A 26,561-nucleotide genomic window follows, 5' to 3' on the forward strand; every position below is an offset into this window, starting at 1 on the left:
CAGGTCTAGAGGAAGTGTATAAAGAGGAGGCAGCAAAACACTGCCCGGAGCGGCAGTAGCCACAGAGGCATTCACGGAGCGGGATGCTAGTGGCCAGTGGTTGGTGTTCCACCTTCACGGAGCGGAAGGATGGAGGCCTGCCATCTCCATATTTAAAAAAAAACAGGGGTGGGTAAGAGTATGTAAAATTAACGGAGAGTTCATAGGCTATAGGTATTACCAATTATTAGGCTTATTCAATATTTGTTGATAGATAATGTGGCTTTCAATGCATACTTCACTTTCAATACATATCCAACATAGCTCTCTGCTTCAACAGCAGGGGAAAAGAAAAACTAATACTTCACGCATATCCAGCATTGCTCTCTGCTTCAACGGCAAGGGAGAAGTAAAACTGATACTTCACGCATATCCAGCATAGCTCTCTGCTTCAACGGCAGGGGAGAAGAAAAACAACCAATAAGGGCTGAATTACATAGTCTGGGTAAATAAATAAGTATGTGTGTAGCTTGCTTATTGCAGCGGTTACTACCCCTAACTAATCAAGCTTGATATTTCACTTGGATGCAGCTCCATCACTGCTCTCTGCATTAATGGTGGGGGTGAAAGGGAAATAGAACCAAAGATTACTAGGAGCCAAGAGAAACAGATAAGTATGAGAAAAAAAGAAGTGTGAGGCTTGCTGGGCAGACTGGATGGGCCGATTGGTCTTCTTCTGCCGTCATTTCTATGTTTCTAGGTTACATACAAAGCCTCTGAATTCTTGTGGCAGTTCAGGGATAGAAAGGCAAGGGACAGAAAATTCTGTTAGCACAATCTTCAAGATTCTGCGCCAATTCTGTGGCACATTTTTCATAAATTTGCATAGTTCTATATTACATAACATGCACTAAAATCCCATTTCTGTTTTAAAATTTTCAACTGTTAAACATATGTATTTGTAATGTTCATACCATTGTTGTGCTGCTCTGGTTATTTCTTTGTTCTTTTATGATTTCAATTCTTTCTCCCTTTTTTCTTTTTCATTTAAATTGTACTTGCATTAAATACATTTACAAATGAATAAATGCATTAAAAAATCATGAATGATCTAGCAATCAAATAGGAAACAAATAGAAGAAAAATACCCAGATTAACCTGCTACATACATGATAAAAACCATATTATTAGGGGAAGGGGGAAGAAAGAAAAAGAAAAAAAAATCAAGAAAAGATAACTAAATAACAAATCAAGCCACTACATAAATTAAATGAATCTACCCTTTGCAGATCCAGGAGAAGATAAAAAGAATAAAACTACTTAACCTCAATCTTTTTTATTTTATTTATAGTGATTTTACATTATATAAAAAAGAGTTAACTTTGCATGGAAATACATGGACATTAGTATAAATTAATAGCTTAAGGAAAACATAACAAGAACCAATGACAGAACACAGTAGCGCGTCCATCACTGAGACTTCAGCATATGTAAGGAGTCAGGAAAAATCAAGGAGAATAAATCGAAAAATTCAGAGTAACCAGCATAACATGTGACAAACTGTTAATGTATATGCCCAAATAACTTAACCTCATTCTTATCCAGCAGAAAAGTTTCCAAAGGTGAAGGACAAAAAAACGAACTTATTCCCTAGATATTTTATTTATTTATTTCTATTTATTTCAAAATTTTCTATTCCGCACCTATCTAGTAGCTCATACTTGAATGAACTTTCAGGGGAGCTTAAAAGAAAAAAAAAAAAGGAGACCACCAAAGCAACAACTTGCTTATTTATCTGATTTCCTTTCTTATTTATTTAAAAGATTTATATCCTGCAGTATCTCAGGCAGGTAACAATCCTCATCTTACCCAAATGAGGTAATGCTCCACACATCAGGTCAACTTATTTTGCACTGATCTGAGGTATGGAGTTAACTCTTGAAAGCCTCTCACAAATGTATTAAATTGTTCCAGTACAAAGGTAACACCTGAAACTTGTTTGTCAATTTTATTGGTTCATATCTAAGCAGACTAACATGGCAGCCATATTGCTCAGGACAACATCTCCCATCCTTTCGACTGAAAAATAGGGGAATCCACAATGTGTTGCTAAATTTGTCACATCCATTAATCAGTGCAGATTGTACATGACACTATTATCACATATATTAGGCAACCCAAATGATTTTTATATAACAGAGCCATGATTTAAAGAAGTGAAGTGAACCTTGATATGACCTTGTTCTCAGGTTCTAAGCGGTCATTTCATTTAGGCCATTTGACTAAAAGCCCCATCCACAGAACGAACTCCCACAGGAGAGATGACAGCAATTAATGAAAGATAAAAAAATAATAAAAGTGCAAATACGTTAAGTTTGCTCCTCTGAGCACTTCTTTTCATTAGTATACTCTTTATGGTCATCTTCCAGCATCACTGGAAGAGTTGCTTTATTGCTGTTTTGGTTTCTAGACATTAACAAAGCTATTTAAGAGGCTAATGCTCTTCTTTTGCTTTTCCTACTGCCATTGTTCAGCCATTCAGCTTTGGCCACCATTATTAACTACCTTTTGTGAATTGTCAGGAGAAAGGCTATTGATATATGCCATTATTCTATTCTCAGGCAAGGTTCGTTCAGCAAATTGCCCATTACATGTGATATTAATTTCAACTCTAATTGAGGCAGACACACAATTTATACTGCATTCCTACACAAATTTTTTTTTTTTGTTTTAAATATCTGTATATCAGAGTAGTAACAGAAAATGAAGGGCTAGATTTAAATTTCAGTAAAAAAAAAAAAAAAAATACAGAGCAAAACAATACAAATGGATAGCAAGTCGGTTTGCTCATTCAGTTTTCAAATTGCACATATTTTGCCCGAAACTTTATTTTCCTGCAATTTCTAGAAGGGAAAAAATTGTGAAAGTAAAATTTTATGCAAAAACACAATGAGGTCAATATTCAAAATGCGTTCAGTGCTATTTAGTTGCATAAGTATAGCATACAACACTTAGCTGCATATTCAACGGCTGTACTGGCAGATCAGGACAGAGTGAATTAGCTGTATGAGTTATGCAGCTAACTAGCGATATTCAGTCAGCCGCAAGTTTGATCTGCCATAGAGCAGGTCTAACATAACCGTTTTAACTTAATCAGCTAAGCGCAGATATATATGCGTAAATTCAGCAGCTTAGCTGTGCCAGCACTGACAGTTCCTCCTGTGGCAGAGACGCTGTTGCCGACAGACACCGCCGAGAGTGGCACCCCCACCAAGATGCCACCAGAATCCAGGGCCTCTCTACGTGCATGCACGAAGGGGCTGCAGTGGAAAAGTTCCCACAGTGCCTCTTGATGAATTCAACATTCCCCTGTTTAAGGCTGCCCCAGACTCCATTCAGATGCCTCAGCAACGGGTCTCCTGTATCGTGCGGTATGTGTTGCTCCTGCATTCTCTTCTAGGTGACATCAGGAGGTTCCGCAGCAGAGGTTACTGTGGATGAGACAGATGAGATATTAGTGTACTCACTCAGTGTTAGCTGTTATGGATGCGATTCCACCAGATAGTTGTCGTAGGTACAGGCACTGAGGCAGGGAGAGCAGGCCCTCGAGGAGCGAGTACCTGTTCCCTGAATGGCACCTGAAAATAGAACAGAGGACCCCCGAGGAGCGGGTACCCAAATTTGTAGTAAAACCCCGAAGGGCAGAAGGAGAACTTCCTGCAGACAGCAGGGAAGCAGCAGAGTAGCACAGACAGGAACTGTTTGAGTCTATTCAAGCCTTTGCCAACTCACAGGCCTATACAGTAAAGTGCGGCCGCGGCTACCCTGTTTCTAACCCGCTTTATACCCACAATTTGGCTGCGTAAGTCTAACCCGCGATTCACTATCCGTTTTCACCAATCCTTACCGCTTCTTTAAATCGACGCGTATCCCTTTCCGCCCGCGGCATGTATATGATATGTAAACGATCAGATTAGCTATTCCCTCCCATACAGTAACGTGCAGCCCGATTAACGCCTTTTTAACCAACTGTTTTGCCGCGTCTTTAACCCGCTAATTTACCGCCTACCCTGACCCTGGCGTTAGAGGGATGTGACAGCAATAGGCAGGCTCCGGTCAAATAAGTGGGTGGGTTGGAGCAAGCGAGTAACATGGTGTGGCCTGGTTCTCCTACGCTCGGGCCTGGTTCTCCTACGTTCGGGCATCGGGGATTGCCAGTCCTCTCTCCCCCCCTCCCGAAGCAAGGCGCAGGGCGAAAATCAACTTAACATGTTATTAAAGCAAATAGAAATTGTAACAAAAGTAAACTTACTGCATGCTTCCAGCAGCCCCAGTCCTCTCTCACCTCCTCCCGAGGCGCCCACCGTGGCTCCCCTGTGTACATAATTTTCTGTACTTAGGGCCAGGCACACAAGAACACTTAGACTCAGTAAACGGTATAAAGTAAATTTTATTTGACATTATCAGTGTTCTTGGGAGATGCTGGATACTGGGTGCCCTTTGTCTTTCAAAATGACCAGCATCTCATAGGATACAGGAAGTGAACCTTCTTTTATAGTTAAACATACAGTATTGCCGAAACTTCTAGAATTACGTGACTGCCCAAAGACTCATTTACAGAGACACATCATGCTGTGGTCATGACAACCTATCCTCTGAACTGCCCTGACAGGTTTTACCAGGTGTAGCTCGTTTGCCATCACTTTCCAGATACTCCTTTTGTCCTGTAAATGATCTTGTCCAGTGAGGTTTCAACAGAATAGTGCCTGAAGCTCCCGCCGTTGGTTTCTTCTGTGTGACCCATTGAATAGGCTCACCTCCTTTGGTGCCAGCTTGTCTATCTGCTCAGAGACATTCTGCAAGTCATGCTCAGAAAGGCACTCAGTTCATTCAGCTCTGACAAGCCACAGAACAGCAGAGGCATCTGGGTATTTTCCTTCTCAATGTTGGTTGTCTGATCAGGCATATTTCTCACCTGCCTCCCGGGGGCAGCCAGCGGCGAAAGCGGCTTCCAGCAGCCCTGCCGGCGAAGGTGCATGAACGCCCGTCCAATTTGGGCGCTCAAGGCAGCGAAGGCGCATGAGCACACGCCGTGACCTGAGCACCCGGATGGACGTCCGAGGTCACGGCGTGCGCTCATGCGCCTTCGCTGCTTGAGCGCCCAAATTGGACGTGCGTTCATGCACCTTCGCCGGCGGGGCTGCTGGAAGCCGCTTTCGCCGCCGGCTGCCCCCGGGAGGCAGGGGAGCCACGGTGGGCGCCTCGGGAGGAGGGGAGAGAGGGTTGGGGCTGCTGGAAGAATGCAGTAAGTTTACTTTTGTTACAATTTCTATTTGCTTTAATAACATGTCGAGTCGATTTTCGCCCTGCGCCTTGCTTCGGGAGAGGGGGGAGAGAGGACTGGCAATCCCCGATGCCGAGCATAGGAGAACCATCCACTTCCTGGTACCTGTCATTTCAAATGTCATTTGAAATGACATTTGAAATGACAGGTACCAGCACACCCAGGATACTGTATAGGCGCTGTATAGCGCTCTATACAGTAAAATGGATTGCGCTTCATGGACGCACTTTGGACGCGGCTTGCATTTGCATCTAATTTAAATACTGTATCGAGCGGTATGTGATCCGAACTGTGCGAGCGACAAACGAGCGGGTGCCCGGCACTGCCGCACTTTTTCTTACGCGCCCTTACTGTATCAGCCTGTCAATGAGCTAGCAATCTTGAGAAGTAGATATACCCGGAGTGGCGTGACGTCAGATGAGGGAACACCCTCGACCTTCACGCCACTGGGCGTACTAAGACGTGGGTTGCGCACACGTGCGCACTCTAGCAGGTACCTGGGAGGAGCAGGCGTACGGCTGCACCATAGCCATTCCGGGGATGCCAGAGAAGTAGACTTGATGACGCTGCGGTAGCCATCTTGCCCAGGTAAGTGGGAGGAGCCAAGATAGGGGTGCAAGAAGTGGGGCGAAGCCATCGAAGACCAACGGACGCAACAAATAGTCCTGGACCTGCTGGTAAAACTGAGCTAGGATTTTTCCTTTAGTTTTCTCCACTCTCACGGGGCCCCCTAGCAGGTGGCTGTGGGTAACTGCAGCACTTACTGGCAGCAAGGCCGGGGTACCAAGAATTGTTCAACAGTTTCACCCTCTAGAATCTCCTTTGCTACTCAGAATACTAAATCCTCCTTCAGTAAGAAGAAGGGGGGAATTGGGTTACTGCCGTCAGCTCCAGAGACTAACTCTGTCTGATTTGCATATGTTCTCAAGCAAACTAAGGGTTTCACCTTCTCTTTGAACTTGCCTAAAGTTACTGGAATTTCCCTCTCCCACCCAGTGTGGGGGGACAACAATGGGCTCCTGAACTGCTTGGGAACTTTCCTCTGACTCAGCCCCTCCACCTATGGCAGCCCCTAAGTACTAGGAATAATTCTGTTTTTCTTGCCTGTGCTCTCTATAGGGCTTTAGAGATCTTAGGGTATTGAATGGAAGACCTCCGGGAACAGTATCATCCTTGTGGGAGCTAGCCGAATCAGTTGTAAGATGGCTCCAGAGAGTCCCAAAGTGTGGATAATCCCATCCCAGTAACACGGGATATGGGAGCTAAGGGAGTACTCCTACTTCCCTCTTAACTTATCCAATGGGGTCTTCAACATGACCTGACTGGTTGGGTATTGCCACTGGTCTCCATGGATACAGGTGAGGGCCCTAAATTTTAAGGTTTGAGGTACTGATATCACTTTGATAACATTAAGGGGAAAATCACAGGACTGCTTCTATGGCCAAGACCATAAGCAAAGCATGTCAAGCACCACGGTCTGAATTTTCAAGGAGGCTCATCACCCAGTAAAAATATTGGTAGCAGTACATTTTTTATGGGTTATCATAAGGCTTGGAGATAAGGCTAGTAACTGCTACTCTGTGCAGTTAAGAGAAATATGAGGGTAACCTGCATGGCGTGACAGATAAAAAGCTTGCTGGACAGACGGGATGGACCATTTGATCCTTTTCTGCCATCATTACTGTTACTATGTATCCTATTGACCATTTCCTTCCGAATGAGGTTTTTTTTGCTTCTTGAATCTATTATAGCCTGGGTAAGGAAGCCATCCCATTACAGTGGAATCATGAAAATATAAAACCCTGAGTAGGGAGCATTCACAAAATTGCAGAAGTGGGGGGTGGGGGTAATCCAGTTGACATCCATGAGTTTATCTCCCACGCAGTGACAGTTACGGTCAAAGTGATCCTTCTTTCAACAGCTGAAGCAAGGTGGCGGGCCTGCATCTTATGACTGGGGCAAGGAATCAGGTCGGTCCTGCTGCAAGGGTCATGGCAGGGTTCTTGCTTTCACACTGCAGCATCCTGGGCCCTGTGGGTTTGCCTCTCTAGCAGTTTCGGTCGCTCTGGCATCGACTGGGCCTGGAAAAAGGCATCAACTACTTCCAAAGTAGTCTCAAGGTTGAATTTCGGGTGTCAGCACACCCATGTAGGCATAGGGTGGTCCAGGTCATCTAGGAACTGCTTCAGTAGGACTAGTTTTGCTACTTCCATGCCTGTCTTCCACTCCGGCTGTAGCCATTTCCAGCTGAAATTCTTAAGGTGAAAGAACAGGCTCTGTGGACACTCCCCAGACTAGAGGAGTCCCCACTAGAACTGTTGCCAATATATTTAGGGGGTACAACCAGCTTTTTCAAGGATAGCACCCTTAACGTCTGCATAGCTGGCTCTTCCACTTGGGTTGGTGGCTTGGAAGGCAGCCTGGCTGCAGCCTGTGCGCAGATTGCCTATATAGGCAGTCTGACCATCCCGCCAGCTGGGCAGTTATCTCAAAGTTCATGAGGAAGCAATCCATATCTTCTCCTACCGTCATTTTGAATATTACTGGAGACATGGGCAGCAGCTAAGAGGTAATGTCTTGCATAGCTTGGGCTGTTTGAGTCAGCTACAGCTGGTGCTAATGGAATTGTTCTTGCAGCATTTAGGATCTGCAGTACTCACTTCATGCCTTGCTCTTTTCAGAAGCACATGCCAAAAACAAACCTTTTCCTTTTTTACCTCAGGATTGGAGGAAAAACCTTGCCTTTCAGCTCTGACTTACTGTAAATCCCATTCAGACCAAGTGGGACTAGGCCCCCTTAGCCTGCTGTAATTTAACTCAAGGGCTGCTGCTGCAGTAGCCAGGCCTCAGGGAAAAAAAAAGATAAAAAAAATATCCCTTCTTTTTCCATGGGTCTCTACCTGGGCAGAAGTTTTAGGGCAGAAATTCCACTACTGTCACTATATGTGGTGCCTTGGGAGCGGCCTGTGGCTTGAAAAATTGCTAGAGGACAAAGTGACTGGACTCCAGCTTTCTCTTCACAACGCTTTTATTATACACACAAAGAAACAAAAAAAAACAAGGCCTGCTTACCTCAGCAGTCTGTCAAAGAAAACTCAGCAAAATCAGATGTAGTTATTTATTTTATTTATTTTATTTATTTATAAACTCTTCTATACCGTCGTTAAGTTAATTCATCATCACAACGGTTACCACATAAAGGCACAATAAGAAAAAAATTATAATTGGTATAGATTACAAATTAAACATGTGCCAACAAAGAACGGTAACAAATTTTAATAAGAGAAACTATGTGTTAATTAGAGCTCATATGTCGGTTAGGAAACTGTTAAGTGGTTCAAGTCTACGTTTAATATGCATTTGGAGATATAAATGAAAAAAATTGATTGCTTGGTGCGTCCTTATCTATCGATTGTTTTCCTCCTCCTCTTTGTTTTGTAAAAGGCTTGTTTAAAAAGCCAGGTTTTCAGCTTAGTTTTAAATAGTTTCAGATTTCTCTGCAGCCTTATTTTGAGTGGCATGGAGTTCCATAGCACAGGTCCAGCCAGCGACAATGCTCTCCCCCTTACTTGAGTAAGATGTGCTGATTTAACAGAGGGGACAGTTAGTAGGGCCTTATTAGCAGATCTCAGGTTTCTGTGTGGAACATGAACGCGCAGTGCTGTGTTAAGCCAGTCTGCCTTTTCATCATGGATTAGTTTGTGAATTATACACAGTGCCTTACATTGTATTCTTTGTTCGATTGGGAGCCAGTGTAGTTCAGCCAGGGTTCCTGTGATGTGGTCTCTTTTTTTCTTTTTGCCTGTCAGAATTCTAGCAGCGGAATTTTGCAATATTTGTAGTGGCCTAATGGTAACTTGAGGTAGCCCCAATAGCAGAGAGTTACAATAGTCTGTGCTTGCGAAAATCATTGTCTTAACATAGGATACAGGCGCTCAGGTTTTCTTGGGGGGCACTCTGTTTCCTCCTGGGACTGGCTAGTTATCCCCTTTCTAAGGGGAATGCCCTGGCACCAGGATTCTCGGCTGGGTTATGTCTTAAGGTGGACTATGCCTGCCTAGACCAGTCCCTTAAGGTGTTCTTGGCCTGCCTTCTATATACTCCTTCCAACCTTATATGTAAAAATGAACAAATAATAACATTGGAAGTTTAAAGGCACTGTAAAAATGGCCTCAGAGAGGTCAATGAATGGTTGTGGTGAAATAATGGATAAAACCTTGGCAGGACTGGGAATAAATAGGAAAGCAAGTAATCACACTTACTAAACTTGCACAAATCTTAAGTATGGCATCACTTACCATTCGGTTTAGGCAAATGGGAAAGTTACAGTCCCTGAGAATTTGAATTTAAATCCCTTGTGCGACCAGCAAATTGATAATGGATTCAAGTCGCTTCTTTGCCTTTGGACGAAGGCGATACTGTCACACTCGTGAGGCTGTTTAGCTGAATAAGTACTGATGAAAACAGGGGTGGCTGACCATAATCAGTCCTACCTCTCTGTTTTCTGTTACCCACAAACGGGAGGGAATATTCAAAGACTATCAAGGTATCTTTCTTTTTCTGCCACATGCCCTGAAGGCATTAAGCATAAGTTTTCTGCATTAATGACACCCTCTCCCTATGCCTTGGATAGAGAATGCTGCTGATACTTATTCACTTATTATACCTTTTTACAAACGATCTGAGTAGTGCAGGGATTCACACTTTTCTCAGATAGGAAATTTTATTATAGGGGCTTTTAGGTTTATTACCAAGAGTTACCATAAAAACATACCAATTGTCAGAGAAAGGATTTGTTACTAGAAAACAGTACAAAAAAAAGGATATATTTACATACCTGGAAATTCTTCAGATCTGACCCGGAGACTCTGGAATTTGAATTGTCGGGTCTCAGGTGCCCTTCTGCTGCTGCACAAGTGAAGCACCTAGTCTAGACTTATTTTAAACGTTGGACCCTGGGGCGGGATGCCAAAAGCACCCCATCCTCAGCAAAAGGAGTAAAATTCGAGTGACGCATGGTTTCACATCCCTTGGTGCCACGCAGGGGAAAAGGGGGAGAACATGTCCAACTATTAGAAGTGAGGTACCCCATGATGTTTTTCAGATACAAAAAATTGCATGGCTGTCCAGTTTATTCGGGTTTTGGCTTTTGATCTTTTCGACCTACTCTATATTTATAGATAAAAGAAGATGAAATGTTGTCCGTTCAAAGAAAATACATTGCCCGTGGGCAGAAAGGAAGCACTACCAGTCAAAAATCATTAGTGTCCTTTAGCTCCTCATTACACATGCAGTCCTGTGAGAGTTTTTGAAGAATTATACCCTGAAGAAGCCTGTTGGAGTGAAACAAAGGACCTTGTTGGGTATTTTTATATTTTGTAGTGGGTGGTTTGGGATTTTAATTGAGTATACAATTTTTAGGTGGTTGTAGGTATGGATATGGGAGATGGGTGGTTGGATTATGTGTGGGATGTGGAGTGTGACTATAGGAGGATATATATGTTTTTAAAGAAGTACATGTATGAGAATAAGTTACATTTTGTATAATTATTTGTATAAAAAATTCTTATTTGTAAGATTGTTTGGAAAATAAAGAAAATTACTGTGAAGGTGATTAATATTTATGACTTTTGTAAGGCTATCTATCCCTGGTATCTGTTAGATATAGTGAAAAAGAAGATAGCCAGGGTGCGCCACAGGGGAGAGGGGGTTCCGCATACAAAAATCTCTGCAGGGTCTGTATGCAGGTGGTGTGTACCTGGCTTTTCAGGCACAGGAGGCCTTGTCCGCCCTCTTCCAAAGGAAGGGCCAGAGTGCCCGCAGAGACCCAGTGCCTCTTGCCAGCCCAGAAGTCATCCAGCAGCTTCCTCTGGGTCCGGGCAAAAACTCCGCGGGGGGGGGGGGGGGGGGGAGCTCAGGGTGGTCAGCCAGTGCCACAGCATGCTGGACACCAGTGATTCGCCACCAAAACTCTCCCGCGCTAACACACCAGCCGTAGCAACCCCGCCCACAACCTCAAGCGAGCGTCTACCTTTTCTTCCAGCTCTCGTCAGTTGACTGAGGCCGTGGTCACTGAGAGGTGGACGCCCAGATATTTCAGGGTCTCCCAGCTCGAGGAAAAATTACTAAACTCGCTCGGGAGTGCGTCCATCCGCTACGCTCCTATCACAAGTCCTGAGCATTTGATCCAGTTGATCTTGGCAGAGAATGCGGATGAATAAACCTGCTGGCACACCCTCTCCAGATCAAGTGGATCTTGGGTCTTGAGGAGCACATCATCGGCATATGTGGATAAGTTGACATTAAGTCCGGGCTCCTGCAGCATCAGGCCAGTGAGTTTCCTGTGCAGAAGACATAGGAAGGGTTCAATTGCTAACGTATACAGTTGCCCGGACAAGGAACAGCCCTGATGTACTCCTCTCCTAAATGCCATGGGCGCTGTTAAGGACTAGTTAACATTCACCAGGTTAGCTAATGTAACCCCAATATTTAAAAAGGGCTCCAGGGGAGATCCGGGAAATTACAGACCGGTTAGCCTGACTTCAGTGCCAGGAAAAATAGTGGAAAGTGTTCTAAACATCAAAATCACAGAACATATAGAAAGACATGGTTTAATGGAAGAAAGTCAGCATGGCTTTACCCAGGGCAAGTCTTGCCTCACAAACCTGCTTCACTTTTTTGAAGGAGTTAATAAACATGTGGATAAAGGTGAACCGGTAGATGTAGTGTACTTGGATTTTCAGAAGGTGTTTGACAAAGTTCCTCATGAGAGACTTCTAGGAAAAGTAAAAAGTCATGGGATAGGTGGCGATGTCCTTTCGTGGATTATAAATTGGCTAAAAGACAGGAAACAGAGAGTAGGATTAAATGGACAATTTTCTCAGTGGAAGGGAGTGGACAGTGGAGTGTCTCAGGGATCTGTATTGGGACCCTTACTTTTCAATATATTTATAAATGATCTGGAAAGAAATATGACGAGTGAGGTAATCAAATTGCAGATGATACAAAATTGTTCAGAGCAGTTAAATCACAAGCAGATTGTGATAAATTGCAGGAAGACCTTGTGAGACTGGAAAATTGGGCATCTAAATGGCAGATGAAATTTAATGTGGATAAGTGCAAGGTGATGCATATAGGGAAAAATAACCCATGCTATAGTTACACAATGTTAGGGTCCATATTAAGTGCTACCACCCAAGAAAGATCTAGGCGTCATAGTGGATAACACATTGAAATCATTGGTTCCATGTGCTGCGGCAATCAAAAAAGAAAACAGAATATTGGGAATTATTAGGAAGGGAATGGTGAATAAAATGGAAAATGTCATAATGCCTCTGTATCGCTCCATGTTGAGACTGCACCTTGAATACTGTGTACAATTCTGGTCGCCGCATCTCAAAAAAGATATAATTGCGATGGAGAAGGTACAGAGAAGGGCGACCAAAATGATAAGGGGAATGGAACAGCTCCCCTATAAGGAAAGACTAAAGAGGTTAGGACTTTTCAGCCTGGAGAAGAGAAGGCTGAGGGGGGATATGATAGAGGTGTTTAAAATCATGAGAGTTCTAGAACGGGTAGATGTGAATCGGTTATTTAGTCTTTCAGATAATAGAAAGACTAGGGGGCACTTCATGAATTAGCATGTGGCACATTTAAAACTAATCGGAGAAAGTTCTTTTTCACTCAAAGCACAATTTAACTCTGGAATTTGTTGCCAGAGGATGTGGGTGGTGCAGTTACTATAGCTGTGTTTAAAAAAGGATTGGATAAGTTCTTGGAAAAGTCCATTACCTGCTATTAAGTTGACTTAGAAAAAACCACTGCTATTACTGGCAACAGTAGCATGGAATAAACTTAGTTTTTGGGTACTTGCCAAGTTCTTATGGCCTGGATTGGCCCCTGTTGGAAACAGGATGCTGGGCTCGATGGACCCTTGGTCTGACCCAGTATGGCATGTTCTTATGTTCTTATGCATGGAACAATTACATACATTGCCTCCTATAAGAGCCTAACACACTAAGAAGTAGTGTCACGTCTAGCATCCATGAAGTCACTCAGTTGCATTGGGTCAAAAAAAAAAACCCATATCTAGCAGCATTTAAAACTATTAAAAATTTGCAAGCGAATCTAACTGAACAGGAGACCCCCAAAGAAATTACCTCTGATCTCATAGCCAAGAATCTTCTCCTTCACTCCTGCATCGCCTTAGCTAAGTCAGGAAATATCCAAATTCTCTCACCTTTAAAAAGGCCTCTCAGTGTAGAGAAAATAAATGAAGAACATGATTTCTATCCTGTAGAAACACAAACAAAAACAACAAAGTAGCTCTAGAGAAGGCTGATGACCCAGATGTTCCCAAAAAAATCAGTTAAATCACAGGGAGTGTTTTGCTTTCCTCTGTCCATATTTTTTTTAGCAGATGGTAAATAAAAAATTTTTTGGATCGGAGGCAGCGCTGATTCAGAGATTTGCAACTCTTCATTCATATACAATTTAACATCTCAATGGGAGAAATCATTGGAGTTTGAGGAAAATTTATAATACGTAAATTAAATTTTTTTGAAAAATTTTCAATGTTTTCCACCCTTCGTGAAACTGTTTGTTTAACTTGCAGTTCTTTAATTTGAGAAATTGAAGCCTCCACATTAGTGACTTTAGATTCACAGAAAGATAAAAGATGATCTTGAGTTTGTAACTTAGCATGAATATCAAGAGTAATAGTTATCAACGAAGAAACTGACTGCTCAATAGTTGCCATTGCAGTCCCAAGACTAGCCAGTGAAACAGAGGGAGGTTTGGATAATGCAGTTCTAACCTCTAAAGATGAAATAACTGCTTGAATCTCCTGCAAAGAAGCTCCCATGGCTTGCAGCGATGAAGAAACTTCACCCAACGCAGAAATCTCAGCCATCACTCCTTCAGCCCACCGCTCCAGCCCCCCTGGGATGTTGGCAATCCTCCGTGACATCTTGCTGGGTTTCACTCGCAGCAGAGATCAGGCGGGCACTGACCGATGATGTGATGGCAGTGCCGGAATTGCAGACATGCTCCGGCGTTCCAGCCATCGCATGGGCAACAGCACCAGGAGGCATCGATGTCGACCAAGCAACAGGGCTTAGCAAAGCTTCAGCCGTTGACAGGCCGGCAGCCCCAGAGCTGGCCAAGTCAACCTCAGATGTCAGCAAAAGCAAAATGGGTGAGTGCTCCAGCATGTGGTTTGTTGGGCCACCCCTGCTGAAGGAAAATGTCGAACAACCTCCTTCCTCTTGCCCATGGCCACCTAGGAAGGAGTATACAGCAAATTTTCAAAGAAAAGCAGGGAGAGTCTCAGGAGCTCGAGTACCCGCATCTGCTCAGGATGCCATCTTGACATGCCTGCCCCCTCCCCCCCACCTCCTCTCGGGGCCTTCCCCTTTTGAATTCAATGTAAAACAAAAAAACTAATGGAATTAAAAACTGAAATTTTATTTTGTTCGAAAACTAATGAAACAAATTGAGGAACCCACGAAAATGAACTAACAAAATGAAACATTTTTTGAGGCTGCACATCCCTGTTTTGCTCTGCACCCTTTGTTGGGAGAGTTTCTGTGAGTAACAGGTATTGTAGAAGTTGAGGTGCAGGTTTTAATGTATAAACTGATTATTAAAGGCTTCAACATTACAAAGAAAACAGTATACAGCATGTGGTGACTCTTAAGCTTGCCACACACTACACATAATATACACATTTTTCATCTTTTCTCCCCTCAAAATAATATATTAGGAATAACAATACTTTCCTCTCCCTACCTCCCCCCTCCAACCCTCTACCCCTAATCGTGATGCTCAGTCTATCAAGAGAGGGTTACCTATTACTCTTAATATAGGAACACATCAATAGAAATCATTTCCAGAGCAGGCAAACATGTACTGTTCATAGCCAAACCCAGTCTCAATATAATACAAATCCCCAGACTATGCATAAGGGCAAATTTTCTATCACAGAACTATGGATTATGGTAGGCAATACTTGAAGATATGATTTCCAAATTTCCAAAAAGGTTTTCCTACATTTAAATGAAAATCCTGTTGCCATCTTCTCCATCATCATTAAAACATGAAAGGCATTCCTCCATGCCTAATACGAGAGAGTTTCATCCACATTTCATATCATGAGAATGCTCTTTTTCCCTAGTAAACAATTTTTACATATCAGAAGCCTGCTACCCTTACCCTGTATTTGAAAAGAGGTGGGATCATTGAGGAGAACCCGTTCAGGATGGAAAGATATTTTATTCAAGAATTTAAAAACAAAACAAAACCTTAATCCCATCCCAAAATGTACTAATGGGAATGCAGGTCCAGAAAACATGACCAAGTGTCCTACTAGTCTTCTTACACTTCAGACATATCTGTATCAGCTAGTCCAGACCTATAAGCTCTTGCAGGAGATACATAAGCCCATTTAAAAAATTTAAATTACATTTCTCTCAAATGTCTATGGTGCTCAATATGTGAGTCTCTTATCCACCCTTAAACCAATCAGTTATACACAATAATATATAAGGGTAGTATATATGAATAATAATGTTAAATATCATATATCACAATATTTTATTAAATAACTTATTAAAATTACAATACAATTTTCAATAACTTATAACCAAATAGCATACATATATTGTACATAGATATTAATACATATATCATAAGGCACCTCTTATCTACACATACCCTCCCTATTGCACTATTATATCTCTAAAACCCCAACACACTCATCACCCATTCATACCAACACATTCACTATTTCTACTATTAAAATTAATCCCACACCACACCCTATTACATATATCAGCATATTGACCATCCAATTACAATATTTTTAATGATCATATAATCACAACCCCAGTCTTTTAATATTTCTACAATTCATATGATCGCAACCCTTTTCAATATTCATATAATCACAACCCCAATCAATAGGAATGTTTTCACTGTTCATGTAGTCATAATCCAGTCGATTTAGGATGTTTCATTATTCATATAATCACACCCTACAAGGACCTTGTTTTGCCATGTGTGGCTTCCTCAGGGGTTCATATCTTCAATCTTCTCACGCTTGATATTGTAAATATTCCCCATAATAATCAGTATCCAGTACCCAGGTGCCTCATGTCTGCCGTTGTAACCCTCCTATATCCTCTTTTCACACTATCACTCTTCAACTGAAATCCCGTAACTTATTGTGATTCCGTCCATACTGAACCATACTTCCAGTTAATTATACGCGTTGAGACGTTGAATGAAGGCATTTTGGGAATAGCAAGACGCTGAACATGGAATTTTGAAGATTGCTATAGAGACATAGTATGTCCTGTGGACGTGGAATGGAACATATGGAGTGATTATTATTGATAAAAATGGATCATGTGATATCGGATAAAAAGAACAATTCTGTCGTGAGGATTGAAGTACAATTAACTGGGGAAAGCAAAATGTGCGGCTTGGCTGCACATTTTGTTTCCTGAATCGCACGGGAATACCTAATAGGGCCATCAACATGCATTTGCATGTTGTGGGCGCTATTAGGTTCGGGGGGTTGGACGCGCGTTTTCGGCCCCTTACTGAATAAGGGAAAACGCGCGTCCAATGGTGGGTTAACAGTGTGCTCCGTTGGAGCGCATTGTACTGTATCGGCCCGATAGACTTCACAGTCCTCCCTTGGAGACTTGGGGTTTTTTTCTCTGTGCCCAGCATAGAGAAAAGATTTCCACAACTTGACACCAAAGGTGGGAAACAGAGCGGACTTCAGCCTTTTCAAAGCAATTTGTTCTTTATTCAAGTTCACAGCACTTCCACAGTAATCAGGACTGCCTCATTTGCAGTACATTCCCCATTCCCTGGGGTCTGGGTCAGCATAGATTAACAAGAGCTGCCTCTCCTGGAGATGTAGGGGCCTCCTGAACCCAGATGGTCCCGCCCTCAGGACTCTCCCTGCTCCAGTAGGGTCCCACCCACAGAGCTCTCGTCCTCACTTGGGATTTTTGCATGTGCAGGCCTCTAGCTTGGTCCTGCACATAGAAGAAGGGGAAAACAGGGTCACTCCGTTACAATCGTTACATATCTCTCTTTAACCTCCCTCAGTGCAAGAGTCCTCAGAACAATTCAGACATTACCAATTAATTGGATATTTATTCCAAATATTGATCTTTCCATTTGGGTTGCACAATCCAGCTTCAATAAAAAGCAGTTTATAATTTCATCCCAGATCTTAAACATACACTGGTTGCAACTGCTTCCACGCTGTGTCTCAGATTTTGGGCACTGATTGCTCCAAGACTTTGGATTATGGCATCAATTATTATTCAATAAGGATGGTTTACTAAGCTGCATTAGGTGTTTACTATGTGGTAAAAGCCTTAATGCAGTGATAACGTATGTTATTTTAAATAATGCCAATAATGTCAAAAGGAAATTAGCTGTTTTGCATGCAAATGCTTTGCAAGTACATGCAAAGCAGTTCATTACTAGACAATTTCAGGGTAATAAAATAATGTGGATTGCCTGAAAAATTGCAAGCCACATTATTTTCAGGAAAGCTAGTTACAACTCAGGAGTTAAAGCTAACCTTCCCCAGGAGCATCGGGACGCTAACACATATCACAATGCTCCTTGGGCAGTGGTTTAAGGGACCCTAGTGGTCCAAAAACCCCCAACCCGAAGTGTAAAAAACCCTGGGGATCTTATGACTCCTCTCATCACTCCCTGCTGCCTCTAGAGGTGAACCCAATGCAAATAAAGTATAAAGAAAAATTTGTAATAGAACAGCCCAGACCCCTCCCCTCCCTTCTCAACACTGTCCCTTTGTCTGAGTAGGAGTAAAACTTAACTCACATATCTAGGGAATCAATACAGATAAATGGGCCCTGACTGATGTGCCGCAAATGCGCAGTAGAGAGCAGCTTTGCTGCGCATGCGGGAAACAGAGAACTCTGAGCGACGGGCCGTGCATCTCTCTCCATGGAGATGAGAACCAGTGCGGCTTTTGCAGCACATTGGTCAGAGCTCAACCGGTGTGAGTTCAGCACGCGGAGAGTATCGGGGGGGGGGGGGGTGGGTGGAGGGGGGAATGGGAAGGTGCGCGAACACTGGAGGGGGGAGACAAATGCAGAGAGAGAATTGAATGCCAACGGGCATCGAAGGAAGCCCCGCCAACCCTCTGGGCTGCCTTTCACCTCTGGCTGGAAGCTTCAGCTGCTCTCACGTGTGAACGGGCTTGCAGGAATACCAGGGAGTGGAGGAGGGCTGAGGGACAGGGAAGGGGTCATGGATGAGGTGAGAGGGGAAGGACAGGGAAGATGAGAGGGGAAGGAAGGAAAAGGGAAGAGGATATGAGTGAGTAAGTGGGAAGAGTAAGAAGTTGTGGAGAAGAGAAAAAGAGGGAGTGGAGGAGGGCTGAGGGAGAGGGAAGGGGTTGTGGATGAGGTGAGAGGGGAAGGAAAGGGAAGATGAGAGGGGATGGAAGGAAAAGGGAAGAGAATATGAATGAATAAGTGGGAAGGGTAAGTTGTGGAGAAGAGAGCGGCTCTGACCGACATGCTGGTCTGACCAAGGGAATCTCGCCCATTTGAACGGGCTTGCAGAAAAACCTGGTGAGTGGAGGAAGGGGGATGAGTGACCGAGGGGGAGGAGGATGAGTGACCATGGTGAATCAGCGAGGGGAAGGGGGAGTGAGGGAGAAGAAGTGTAGAAGAGTGACATTCTCGAGTCACCTAGCAATGACTGAGGAGGGAAGGGGAGGGAGTGAGAATGAGGGAAGGGGGTTTCAGTGAGAGGGGAGGGAGGCAGTGGGAGAAAGAGGGTAAGACTGAGGAAAGGGAGTTTGAGTGGGGGCAGGGGAGGGTAGGGAGGTGAGTGACCGAGGGGGAGGAGGATGAGTGACCGAGGTGAATGGGCGAGGGGAAGGGGGAGTGAGGGAGAAGAAGTGTAGAAGAGTGCCATGTCCAAAAACGAACCGAAATTGTTTTTTTAATATAGCCCATTTTGACGGGCTTACTGGCTTGTTTTAGTATATTGTAAGTGCCCATGTGGTAGTTTGTAGATGTTTCTCTTGTGCCAACATGGACTTGTACATTTTTTTCTGATGGTTTGGAATGTTTTGTAGATAAGCTGAAGAATTAGAGTGGCAGAAGCTAAAGATCAAATAATAGGGAGGGATGAGGGAGAAAGAAGATGCTTTATTGTAGAAGAGAGTTGTCACGGTTTCACCTACTGTGGTCTTCCTGTGCCAAGGTTCAGCATGCTGCACAGTCTTCCCTCCAATAGGAGTCCTCAGTGAGCTTTGCTCACTACTTTGCCAGTTATCTCCTCGCTGATTACACTATGCCAAAGCTTCAGCCCTACTTAACCCAGCCTGACAAGTACCTCATCACTGAGTTTCTTCAGTTTCTTGACTGACCACCTCCTTCTCACTATTCTACCTCACCGTGTGGCCTATCCGGGCCTCCTGCCTTGTGCTGGGCCCTTCCAGGCCTTCTGGCCTTGCTCTGTGACCCCTCAAGCCTCCCTGCCATGATCTGTGCCCTCCTGGGCTTTTCTGTCTTACCTTATGACCTCCGGACCTACTAAGATTACCTTGCCCAATCTCATGCTCTGTTGGGCTTTCTTGTTTTCTGTTACCTGTCTAATCCTGCCTTGCCCTGCCCAATCCAATTCAGTGCCTTGTCTATTTCCCGGGACTTGTCCTTGCCCTTTGTCTCAGATCCAGTCCCAGCCTGTACTCTGTGTCCAAGCCCTAGCCTGTACTTTGTATCCAGCCTTTGCCTGTGCCTGCCTTGTCTCATTCAGCCTGCGCCGGACCTCATCTTCCAGCCTGTACTTAGCTCTCAGTTTGTGCCCTGATTTTCTAAAGAAGACCAGCCCCAGAACACAAGGGCTCACTCTGTGGGAGAGGGTTGGTTAGGCAGATCAGCTCTAGTCCCATAGCCCTGTACCGCCTCTGTAGGGGTGGGGGTGTTATTCCCTGAATCCAGCCTGCCAGTCCATGACAGAGAAGGGGCAAGAGGAGCAGTCTATTCTGCCCAAGCCCGACACCACAACCCGACCCAGAGGCCAGGTCCCAAAACCGGGGTCTAGGTTCAGACCCAGGTCGGATGCCAGGACCTTGGCCAGCAGGCTGGGTCCTGATGCCTGGAACTCAGGCCAGGGACAGGCCTAGGCCTTGGAGCTCTTCAGGCATTTTCCTTCTTTGGCCCTCAAACCAAATGATGGTGTTCGCTGGGTCACACCAGAGTTGAGGACGCCTGAAGAGAAGCTTCAAGGCCTGGGCCTGACCCTAGGCCCTGGTGTCGGACCTCGGTCTGGGCCTAGACCCCGGCCTCCGGGTCAGATTGGGGCATTGAGCCTGGTCCGGGTTGAGACCCTGGCCACTGGGTCAAGTTGGGCCTGGGCTCCGGTGTCAAGAACTGGCCTTTGAGTCTGGTCGTGGCATCAGACCTGAGTCTGGGCCTAGGCCATGGCGTCAGAACCTGGCCTTCATCAGATACCCAATGGATCAGGTTTTTGTTTTATTATTTTTAATTTCCGGGGCTCTTGGCCAAAGCCCTGGCATTGAAGTAGAGCCTATGCTATGGCCCCTTCTTTCGGCTTCAGCCTATGCCCTAGGCGAGATCCCAGCTTTGGGCCTAGGCATCAGAGTCATGCTCAGGTATAGGCTGTTACCCCCCTCCCCCCCTTTGGGCCTCTGCCCTAGGCGAGGCCCCGGCTTTGGGCCTAAACGTAGGCCCGAATCATTAGTTTAAAACAAAACAAACGAATAAGGTTTATTTAATTTAGGGGTGTCCCCGATTCATTTCGGGGCCCCCTGAATGAAACAAATTAGCCGTATTCATCGCATTTTGCAGGTTTTTTAAAACAAAGGCACATCCTTAATTTCCACTCCTTGAATGTCCAAGTTGTGTCTCCACAGTTTATTTGTATGTTTCTTTAATATGCTACCACCCCATATCATCCTGGGACCCTTGGCTTAGATTTTCTATAGGGTACAAGCGTTTTCTATTTTGATAGATTATTGTTTGAATGTTTCTAAATTCTTTCTCTCTCTGTATCCCTCTCCACTTCCTATTGGTCCCCTGACCTAAAGCAGCCTGTGACAATTTACTTCCTGGAGGGACTTTCAATTGGAAGAGGCTCTTGGCAAGCTAACAGGTCATGTTCATTGTCTGAGAAGGATAATCTTTTCGCCACCCCCTATTAACCCACAGTTACTATCAGCTTTCAATGAAACTTATTACAGCTATATCAGACTCTTCATTCTGTGCGACTACCTTGGGTACCTTCTCATGCAGTAAGTGTTGAATTGTTCATTCAAATAAATGATTTTGGCATTCAAGAACTGAATAAGAAAATTATTCCTTATCTGCTAATTTTCATTCCTGTAATACCATGGATCATTCCAGACGGTGGGTTATGTTCCATGTCCAGCAGATGGAGTCAGAACACAAAATTCCCAGGGGAGGAACCATATAACCACACCTCCCCTGTAACAGCTCTCAGTAACTAGACTAACAAAGCCCAAAAGAGAGAGACTAAGAACAGAGGGATCAAGTAATCAAAGAAGGAATTGAAATAACCACTGTCCAAATAAACAGCAACTAAATTCTGAACAGTGAACTTGCAAACAGCAGTGCGTGAACAAAAAAAAGACGCACAGTATTCAAAATACAGAGTAAAAGATTGTTAAGACAGGTAGGCAGGGATGTCCCACAAGCAAACCCCCAAACCAAGGGAGGGTGTCTGGAATGATCCATGGTATTACAGGAACGAAAATTAGCAGGTAAGGAATAATTTTCTTTTCCCTGTACATACCAGGATCATTCCAGATGGTGGGATGTACCAAAGCTTTCCCATCACGGGTGGGCCGCAGACAGCCCTGCTCGTATTACCTTGTCTCCAAGCTGACCGCCCGACGGAGCACCGACGTCCAGGTGATAATGTCTCGCAAAAAGTATGGATCGACTTCCAGGTGGCAGCCCTACAAATCTCCTGAGTGGAGACGGAGGAGCTCTCCGCCCAAGATGTCGCCTGGGCTCGAAGAGTATGAGCCGTGACAACCAGCGGAGGGAACTTACCTACGCCAAGGTACGCCGCTATGATCGCTCCCTTCAACCACCGCGCTATAGATTGTTTGGAGGCCATGCAACCCTTCCGGGGTCCAGACCAGAGGATAAACAGCTGATCGGAGAGCCGAAAATCATTAGTCACCTCCAGATAGCGTATCAGAGACCACCGTACATCCAGTCTACGCAGGTCTCCAGACTCAGAAGAGGCAAAAGATGGTAATTCCACCGATTGGTTGAGGTGGAATGCCGAAACACAGGTGGACTTCTTACCTGCTTTCAGTAGCGTTGAAATAACCGGCTCCGGATAACCGCGCCTCCTCAACTGAGGCCTCTCAAAAACCAGGCTGCAAGACAGAAGCGATCTGCCTCCTTGAAAAATATTGGTCCCTGGCGTAGAAGACGTGGCAGCTGAGCGAGACGAAGGGGACCCTCCACCGTCAAATTGCGCAGATCCGCGAACCACGGTCGTCGGGGCCACTCTGGTGCCACAAGGATCACCGGCCCTTGGTGTGCCTCTATCCTGCGGATGACCTTGCCCATGAGGGGCCACGGTGGGAAAACATATAGGAGACAGTGGCGCGGCCAGGGCAGGACCAGCGCGTCCACGCCCTCGGCGCCGCGCTCCCGCCTGCGGCTGAAGAAGCGGGCGGCCTTTGCATTTCCGGCAGTTGCCATTAGGTCTACGTGCGGTGTCCCCCATCGCCGTACTATTATCCGCATCGCCTGCTGCGAGAGCTCCCACTCTCCGGGATCCAAGTTTTGTCGGCTGAGAAAGTCTGCCTGTACGTTGTCCACTCCCGCTATATGCGAGGCCGCTAGTCGTTGGAGGTGAAGCTCTGCCCACTCCATCAATTTGTCGGTTTCCAGAGAGACCAACAGACTTCTCGTGCCTCCCTGGCGATTGATGTACGCCACTGTAGTCGCATTGTCCGATAGCACCCTGACTGCTTGATGGCATACTATGGGGAAGAAACCCTGTAACGCCAGACGGACCGCCCTGGTCTCCAAGCGGTTGATGGGCCACTTCGACTGTTCCTCCGTCCATCGACCCTGGATTGAGCTGTCCCGACAGACCGCTCCCCAGCCTGTGAGGCTGGCGTCCGTGGTGATAATCACCCAATCCGGGTCCTCCAGCGACACCCCCCGAGCTAGGTGCCGCGGTTCCAGCCACCAATGGAAACTGATGAAGGTTCCTCTCGGAATCGGAAGGATTACCTGGAAATCTCTCGACACCGGCTGCCACCGGGAGAGTAGGGATCTCTGCAGAGGCCTCAGATGCACAACTGCCCAAGGAACCAGATCAATGGTCGAGGCCATGGTCCCCAGTACCTGCAGGTAGTCCCAGGCAGTGGGCGTCTCGAGCGCCATAAATCCTTGAATCTGCTGACGCAGAGAATGAGCTCTGTCCGGATGCAGAAAAACCCTGGCATTCTTGGTGTCGAAGTGAGCTCCTAGAAAATCCAACGACTGGGACGGGACCAGGCTGCTCTTGGTGAAGTTGACAATCCATCCCAGAGATTGGAGAAGTTGTACCACTCTGTGGACTGCGAGGATACACTGCGCTCGTGACTTTGCACGGATGAGCCAATCGTCTAGGTAAGGATGCACAAGGATGCCTTCCTTGCGCAAGGTTGCCGCCACTACCACCATGATCTTCGTGAAAACCCGTGGAGCTGTGGCCAGGCCAAAGGGAAGAGCGCGAAATTGGAAGTGTTGACCCAAAATTTTGAAGCGTAGGTAATGCTGATGAGCTTGACAAATTGGTATGTGGAGATACGCCTCCATGAGATCCAACGAAGCCAAGAATTCTCCAGGATGAACTGCCGCTAAAACTGAACGGAGTGTCTCCATGCGGAAACGAGGGACTCTGAGGGACCGGTTGACCTGCTTGAGGTCCAGGATAGGACGAAAGTACCTTCCTTCTTGGGAACCACAAAGTAGATTGAATAATGCCCCCGGCCCAGTTCAGCGGCTGGCACCGGCACTATGGCCCCCAATTGAAGGAGACGATCGAGGGTCTGCCGCACGGCTCCCTGTTTAAGGACCCGCAAGGGGAAAACAGGAACCGGTCCCGAGGAGCGCAAACAAAATCCAAAGCGTAACAGCGTCTTAGAATATCCAGAACCCATTGATCAATCCCAGCCACGTACAGAGTTGGTCTCCAGGTGCGGGGCGGATAGACCTTCACTACAGCACACGGCTTTCTGAACCCATTTTCCTTTCAGCTGTGGGTTTTTGTTTTTTTTTCAGCTAAGTCCATGCTGGCAGAAACAAGCTACCAGACCAAGGCACTCATCTGAGGGAGGGAAACCAAGATATCACCTCAAGAAACTCGACTTAGGGAGGGATCATAAGATATCACCACAGAAGAGTCGGTCAATAAACTTTTCTCCTTTACCACAAAACTCATTCCCCAGTAGGGAGATTCACGACCACCATCTGCTGGAGACGGAGAATACTGGTAAGCTGATGTCAGTATATATATATACTGTGATGTCAGGTTTGCTCTGTCTCCATCTGCTCGTAGAGGTGCATGCTAAGAAAGATTCTTTGGCTTGTTATAATTAGTTCGCAGTTGACTGTTGGGAAAATTTGAAACCTTGGACTAGACAATACAATTTCCTCTATTATCCAAGCGAATTTGGCAAAACCTGAGCCATGTTTCAAGTGTGAGCAGCCAAAAAGATATAAATACAGCTATAAGGGTGACGTATCAATATAACAAAGCAAAATGTGAAATCTTGGATTCTGAGTTCTATATATGTAGGATTTGCTCATGCCAAATTAGTTAAATTAAATTTATGTACCTTACTTACTCTTTGGGGGCTGGAAAACTCACTCATATGGACCAACTACCCTTGGCATTTCTGCTATTAGCATTACTCATTTCAAGACACCAGGCCAATATCCTTTCACTCCCTGAAACAATGTGGGTGCTGTGTTAGTTGAATGGCAACAATCATCTTTTACGCTGACCTGCTTTTGATTTCCATTCACCCAGAGATTATTGTGGATTAGTGTGTGTATGGGGTCCATATGTGCACACACTTTCTCTCATACACACACTCTCGCACATATACCAGTACATGTTCATTCTCCCACACACTCACTCCCTCACATATTCATTCTCACACATGTTCACTTATACTCCTAAACCTCTCATTCTCTCATATACACATATTCATGCAAATGCTCAATCACTCACTTCTCTCCCTCTTCTACACACACACTTGCACACTCACACTCAAAATATTCACTCATTCTCTTATTCCCCTCTCCAAACCCACTAATAGCCTCCTTCTAGTCACAGGGCAGCAGCCTGATTTCTTCCTCTTTCTACAGCGCGGGCGGATGCTGCCCGGGCTTTAGGCCAGCTGATTTGTTCTTCCAGGGCCCGCTTCTGCAGCACTTCCTTTCAAATTCTGGAGTCTCCGGGCCAGAACTGGAGAGTTCCTAGGTATGCTCATTTTGTTTTGAAGTAACGAAAGGGAGTATCGGTTCTCGAAGGCTAGTTAAGAAATGGAGTGTTAGTCCGATAAATTTCCCTGCACAAATCTCACCAGTAAACATATAATAAAACCTCCATAAAAATAAAAGATAGAACTTGTGGGCACTTCAAAGTTTACTAACCTTAACACAGGTTTCAAACTTGTGCTAATTCAACTCCCGTGTCTACCCCCATATGTTTAAATTACGAATATGTATCTTACCCAAAAAACCTATGAGGACCGTTACTGCTCTGGGGGGGGGGGGGGGTCAAAAGGGCGTGGTACATCCACAGATTATCCCCTGTAACAAACCGATAGAAATTAAACATCGAAGTAAAGTGGAGTACACTTTCTGCACGGAGTAAACTGCACACAACCAGCAGTTACGACCCAACAGCCGGCTCGGCAGACCAGAACGCCCAATTTGGGACTTTTTACCTGCTGCCACAGTTGCTCTGCTGTACTATGAGCCGCTGGCAGGGCACAACGCTTTCCTCCCGCCCACTAGTTCCAGTCTCCTCCACATCTAAGACACCCGGAAACGGCAATTACAACCACCACTTCCCTCCCTAGCGCCGCAGAGCGGCAGCAGCGGAGGAGGAGGAGTCCCTGCTAACGCTGTTGGCCCCGCCCTTGCCATCCACAGCGCTC

The 26,561-nt window shown here is 45.2% G+C and overlaps 1 long non-coding RNA gene across 1 annotated transcript; it reads right to left on the minus strand.

Annotated features, from left to right (window-relative positions):
• Positions 1-1,370: 1,370 nt before the first annotated feature.
• LOC115084110 lies at positions 1,371-26,488 on the minus strand. The gene is made up of 3 exons (XR_003854470.1): positions 26,349-26,488; positions 13,483-13,616; positions 1,371-3,470 (listed from the first exon to the last, which is right to left on the minus strand). It is a non-coding gene; the product is annotated as an uncharacterized LOC115084110 (long non-coding RNA).
• Positions 26,489-26,561: the final 73 nt, after the last annotated feature.

The sequence above is a fragment of the Rhinatrema bivittatum genome, chromosome 2 (genome assembly GCF_901001135.1).
Source record: "Rhinatrema bivittatum chromosome 2, aRhiBiv1.1, whole genome shotgun sequence".
Taxonomy (NCBI): Eukaryota; Metazoa; Chordata; class Amphibia; order Gymnophiona; family Rhinatrematidae; genus Rhinatrema; species Rhinatrema bivittatum.